This window comes from Myotis yumanensis, unplaced genomic scaffold, assembly GCF_028538775.1.
Source record: "Myotis yumanensis isolate MYYU_CA2020_CCGP unplaced genomic scaffold, mMyoYum1.0.hap1 SCAF_21, whole genome shotgun sequence".
Taxonomy (NCBI): Eukaryota; Metazoa; Chordata; class Mammalia; order Chiroptera; family Vespertilionidae; genus Myotis; species Myotis yumanensis.
This window is the reverse complement of record NW_027223772.1, coordinates 7,744,712-7,750,788: the sequence shown is the minus strand read 5'-3', so window position 1 is coordinate 7,750,788 and position 6,077 is coordinate 7,744,712. Positions and strand designations below refer to the sequence as shown.

The window sequence follows — 6,077 nt, the reverse complement described above, 5'->3', positions numbered from 1 at the left end:
TCTAAAGACACCCCTGCAGGAACCTGCTACCTCAGCTGTGGTCCCATGGTCAATGAGTCTCCAGCCACCCAGGGTGCAGGCTCCTGTGAGTTCTGAAGTGTGCTCCCCTCTGAACAGCCCAATGCCTTAGCCCAAGTCACTGCAACCATGCAAGCAGCAGACACGTGAGCAGCTCTCTCCTGTCCAAGGAGAAGCAGCCCTGTGAGCAGCCTGCCCCAGGCTTAAGAACAGAAGCCTCACATGGCCTGCCCCTGTCCAAGGAGCAGCAGCTGTGTGAGCATCCCACTCCCTCGTCCAAGGAGCAGCAACCACATGAGCAGCCTGCTCTGTCTGAGGAGCAGCAACTGCATAAGCAGCCTGCCCATGATTGAGGAGCAGCAGCCCCATGCAGCCCACCTCCATCCGAGGAGCAGCAGCTGCGCAGCCCACACCCTCCTCCTGTCTAAGGAGAAGTAGGTATGCGAGAAACTGCCCCCATCCAAGGAGCAGCAGCTGCACGAGCAGCCTGCCTCCATATGAGGAGTAGCAGTGGTGTGAGCAGCCCATACCCATACAAGGAACAGCATTGCCATGAGCACCCCACTCCCATTTAAGGAGCAGTAGCAACCTGAGCAGCTTGCTCCAGTCCGATGAGCAGCAGCCACATGAGCAGACTGCCCATGTCTGAGGAGCAGCAGCCCTGCACAGTCCACACTGGTCTGAGGAGCAGCAGACACATGCAGCCTGCACCTGTTTGACAAGCAGCAGCTGAATAAGTGGCCTGCCCCCATCTGAGGAGCAGTAAACACATGTGCAGCTCACTCCCACCCAAAGAAAAGCAGCCATGAAAGCAGCCCATCCCCTGACCGAGGAGCAGCAGCCACGCAAGCAGATAGCTCCCGTACAAGGAGCAGCAGCCGCATGTGCAGCTCACTGTGGCCCAAGGAGCAGCAGCCACCCGAACAGCTTGCCCCTGTCCGAGGAGCAGCAGCCACACGAGCAGACAGACTGACCACATCTGAGGAGCGCAGCCCTGCACAGCCCACACTGGTCCAAGGAGCAGCAACCACACGCAGCCTGAACCTGTCTGACGAGCAGTAGCTGGGTGAGCATTCTGTCTCTATCTGAGGAGCAGCAGCCACATGTGCAGCTCACTCCCGCCCAAGGAGCACCAGCCACGCAAGCAGCCCGTCCACCATCTGAGGAGCAGCAGTTGCACGAGCAGCCCACACCCGTACGAGGAGCAGTAGCCCTGTAAACAACCTACCCCTGTCCAAAGAGCGGCAGCCTCACAAGCAGCCTGCCCCATCTGAGGAACAGCAGCAGTGTGCAGCCAGCCCCAATCCAAGGAGAAGCAGCCACGTGAGCAGTTTGCGCCCATCCGAGGAGCAGAAGCCACATGAACAGCCCGCTCCTGTCCAAGAAGCAGCAGCCATTCTCAGCCCACCCCCACCTGAAGAGCAGCAGCCTTGTAATCAGCCCACCCTAGTCCAAGGAACAGCAGCTGTGTGAGCAGCCTCACCTACCAGCCAGAAGAGATACCAATGCTGGGAACAGCACTCACCAGAGGAGCCGCTAGAAACTTGAGGGGCAACTACAGCCTGAGGAACCACTGCCACCCAAGGAGCAACCCCTGCACGACTTGACATCTAGATCAGTTGGTGAGACCAAAAATGGATAGACAAAGAAACCCCCAAAGGAAAGTAAATGAGAAATCACCAGAAAAGCAGCTAAGTGAAACAGAGGCATGCAATATATCAGAAAAAGAATCCTATCTAATAATAGATAAACATGGTAATTGACCGTACCTTTGCTACGCCTCCCATTGGCTAATCAGCATGATATGCAAATTAACCCAACCAAGATGGCGGCCGGCAGCCACGCAGCTGAAGCAAACAGGAGGCTTGCTTGCTACAGTGATGGAGGAAGCCAAGGTTCCCTGCCTGCTGCAGCCCGCATCTGAGCTCTGAAAGCAACAAAGTTTCAATTATAGAAGCTAAACAAACCCCAGATACCTGCTTTCAGCAGACAATGACTTCAGAGCTGGAGCGAGTAGGAGTCGGCTCTCAGCTCCAGTGATGGCAACAAAGTTTCCATTATAAAAGGTAAATAAATCCCAGAATAAAAAAGAAAAAGAAAAAATGGAGAGGCTGGGAGCTTCAGTCGCCGGCCAGCCTGAAAAAAACCCTCAGCCCCTCATTCAGACCGGCCAGACACCCCTGTGGATGCCCCCACCCTAATGTGGGTGTGGCCAGCCTGAAAACAGCAATCAGTCCATCACCCAGGCTGTCCAGGCACTCCAGTGGGGACTCCCACCCTGAAGGGCGTGTAACCAGCTGCAAACAGCCAACAGTCCCTCACCAAGGTTGGCCAGGCACCCAAGCGGGACACCCACCCTGATCTGGACACCATTCAGGGCAAGCCAGCCAACTCCCACCCATGAACCAGGCCTCTATCCTATATAGTAAAAGGGTAATATGCAAACTGACCCTAACAGCAGAAAGACTGGGAATGACTGGTCAGCATGACACACACTGACCACCAGGGGGCAGATGCTCAATGCAGAAGCTGCTCTCTGGTGGTCAGTGCGCTCCCACATGGGAGAGCTCTGCTCAGCCACAAGCCAGGCTGATAGCTTTGTATCAATGTTTTCAGCAGCGAGACCTCAGTGGTGGTGGGAGCCTCTTCTGCCTCCTCAGCAGCACTAAGGATGTATGACTGCAGCTTAGGTCTGCTCCCTGCTGGCAAGTGGACATCCCCTGAGGGCTGCTGGAATGCCAGAGGGATGTCTGATTGCCAGCTTAGGTCCAATCCCCCTGGGAGCAGGCCTAAGCCAGTAGGTGGTCATCCCCTGAGGGGTCCCAGACTGCGAGAGGGCACAGGCTGGGCTGAGGGACCCCCCCCCCCCAAAGTGCACAAATTTTTGGGCAGTGAGCCTCTAGTTTAGAATAAGGATCCTAGAGTGCATAAACTGGATGGAGGAAAACAACTTATGTAAGAAGCAAGAAGAAATGGATGAAAAAAATCAATAAATTATGTAAGAATCAAGAAGAAATTAAGAGTGAGATAGCTGCAATAAAAAACACCATGGAAACTTTCAAGAGTAGACTAGGAGAAGCAGAGGACCAAATTAGCGAATAAGAAAACAGGGAAGCAAAACACACCCAAACTGAACTGCAATTGGAGAAACAAATTAAAAGATAGGAGGAGAGCCTAAGGGAGCTATGGGACAACAGGAAACGAAGCAACATACGAATAATAGGGGTTCCAGAACAACAGGAAGAGGAACAAGCGTTAGAAAACCTATTTGAACAAATAATATCAGAAAACTTCCCTGAGGTGAGGAAGAAAAAGTCATAGGAGCACAGAGAGTCCCAAAGAAGATGAACACAAAAACACCCATGCCAAGACACATCATAATTACCATGGCAAATGTTAAGGACAAAGAGAGAATCTTAAAGGCTGCCACAGAGAGACAGAAAGTTACATGCAAGGGATCTCCCATTAGATTATCAAATAATACCTCAACAGAAACACATCAAGCCAGAAAAAAATGGACAGAGATTTACAAAGTGATGCAAAGCAAGGGACTGAATCCAAGAATATTCTATCCAGCAAGGCTATCATTCAAAATTGAAGGGGAAATAAGAAGCTTCACAGACAAAAAAAAAAAAAGTCTAAAGGAGTTTATCACCACTAAGCCAGCAATGCAAGAAATGCTAAAGGGACTGGTGTAAATAGAAGAAAGAAAAAGCTAAGAAAGAAAACAGGCAAAGAAAAATAAAAATGGCTACAAACAAGTACCTGTCAATAATAACTTTAAATGTAAATAGACTAAATGCTCCAATCATAAGACATCGAGTGGCTGAATGGATAAAAAAACATGACCCATACATTTGCTGTCTACAAGAGACCCACTTCAGAAGAAGGGATTCACAGAGACTGAAAGTGAAGGGATGGAAAAATATCTTTCAGGAAAATGAAAATGAAAATAAAAGCTGGGGTATCAATACTTATATTGGACAAAACGGACCCCAAAGTGAAGGCCATAACAAGAGATAAGGAAGGCCACTTTATAATACTAAAGGGATCAATACAACAAGAGGATATAACCCTGATAAACATATATGCACCCAATGCAGGAGCACCCAAATAGATTAAAAAAAACAAACCCAAAAAACTCCTGGAAGATATCAAGGGAGAGATCAACAACAATACAATCATAGTAGGGGACGTTAATGCACCACTGACATCACTGGATAAATCCTATAGACAAAAAATCAGCAAAGAAACAGCAATCCTAAATGACTCACTAGATCAGATGGACTTCATTGACATCTTCAGAACATTTCACCCCAAAGCTGCGGAATATATGTTCTTCTCAAGTGCACATGAGACATTTTCAAAAATAGACCACATATTGGGTCACAAGCAAAGTCTCCCCAAATACATAAGATTGAAATCATATTAAGCATCTTCTCAGACCACAAAGGCATAAAATTAGAAATCAACTACAATAAAAACAATCCAAAACAGTCAAACACTTGAAAGCTGAATAGCATGTTATTAAATATTGATTGGGTTACCAATGAGACCAAAGAAGAAATTAAAAACATCCTGGAATCTAATGACGATGTAAACACATCAATCCAAAACCTATGGGAGACAATGAAAGCAGTCCTGACAGGGAAGTTTATAGCTCTACAGGCCTACCTCAAAAAATAAGAAAAAGTGGTAGTAAATAATCTAACTATACAACTCAAAGAATTAAAAAGGGAGCAACAAGAAAAGCCCAGAGTGAGCAGAAGGAAGGAGATAATAAAGATCAGAGCAGAAATAAATGTCATAGAGGCCAAAAAATATATAAGATCAAGGAAACCAAGAGCTGGTTCTTTGAAAGGATAAAAAAGATTGATGAACCTTTAGGCAGGCTCACCTTGAAGCAAAAAGAGAGGACCCAAAAATACGAAATCAGAAATGATAGAGGCAAAATAACAACAGACCCCACAGAAATAAAAATGATTGCTAAAAAATACTATGGACAACTCTACTCCAAAAACTAGACAACCTGGAAGAAATGGACATATTCTTAGAAAAATACAACCTTCATAAACTCAAAACTCAATTAGGAAGAATCTAAAAATCACAATAGGCTAATAACTATGGAAGAAATTGAAGCAGTCATCAAAAAGCTTCCAGCAAACAAAAGCCCGGGGCCAGAAGGCTTCACGGGGGAGTTTTACCGAACATTCAAGAAAGAACTAAAACCTATCCTCCTCAGACTATTCCTAAAAATTCAAGAGGAAGGAACACTTCCAAGCTCATTCTATGAAGCCAGAATCACCCTAATACCAAAAACAGCTGAGAGTCCTCTTGGCCCCTGAAGCAATGTGGCATTCTTATCCAAGTAAGGATAAATGAATTAAGTAGTAAAAACTGAATATAAATATGGTTAAATCACACCAAAAAAATAAAATTAGCCCCCCCACCCCCACTCATCCTCCTCGCTGTTTGAAGTTGCTGTGCTGGCCACCACACACTCTTCATGCCTAGTAGCCATGCCTCCCAAAACCTGAGGAAATCAATGACTTCCTGTTCACAGCCAGGAGACGGGACACTAAATGTGTCAAGATGAAGAAAAGTAAGATTTCTTTATACCTTGGTCATCACAGACACAGGGCAGGCAGAGAAACTGAAGCAGTCCCTGCCCTCAGGTTTGGCAGGGAAGGAACTGAAATGAACCAGACAGGCTGAACCAAACTGTATTAAAATTTTAAAAATTAAAATTACCCATGGAAACCTAAAGCTGATAAATATTATTTCTATAATAAAATACATAAAAATTTAAGAAATATGAAAATTAATTATGTAAAAATTGATGTGATTTATAACCCAAGATTAAAAAGTAATATGAAATTAAGATAATAAAAGTACCACATTCCTAATATTTCCTTAAAGAGACATTTGAATTAGACCAAATATTTATAGAGGAAAAACTAATGTTTTAATTATTAGATTATTACAGATTTATGATAATTTAGACCAAATAGTTATCTTCCAAATAACTCTAATAAAAGCCAACAAAGCATTTTCTAGCA

The 6,077-nt window shown here is 45.5% G+C and overlaps 1 pseudogene; it reads left to right on the top strand.

The window, feature by feature from the left end:
• Positions 1–823: 823 nt before the first annotated feature.
• On the top strand, positions 824–5,719 carry LOC138998914 (large ribosomal subunit protein eL38 pseudogene; annotated as a pseudogene).
• Positions 5,720–6,077: the final 358 nt, after the last annotated feature.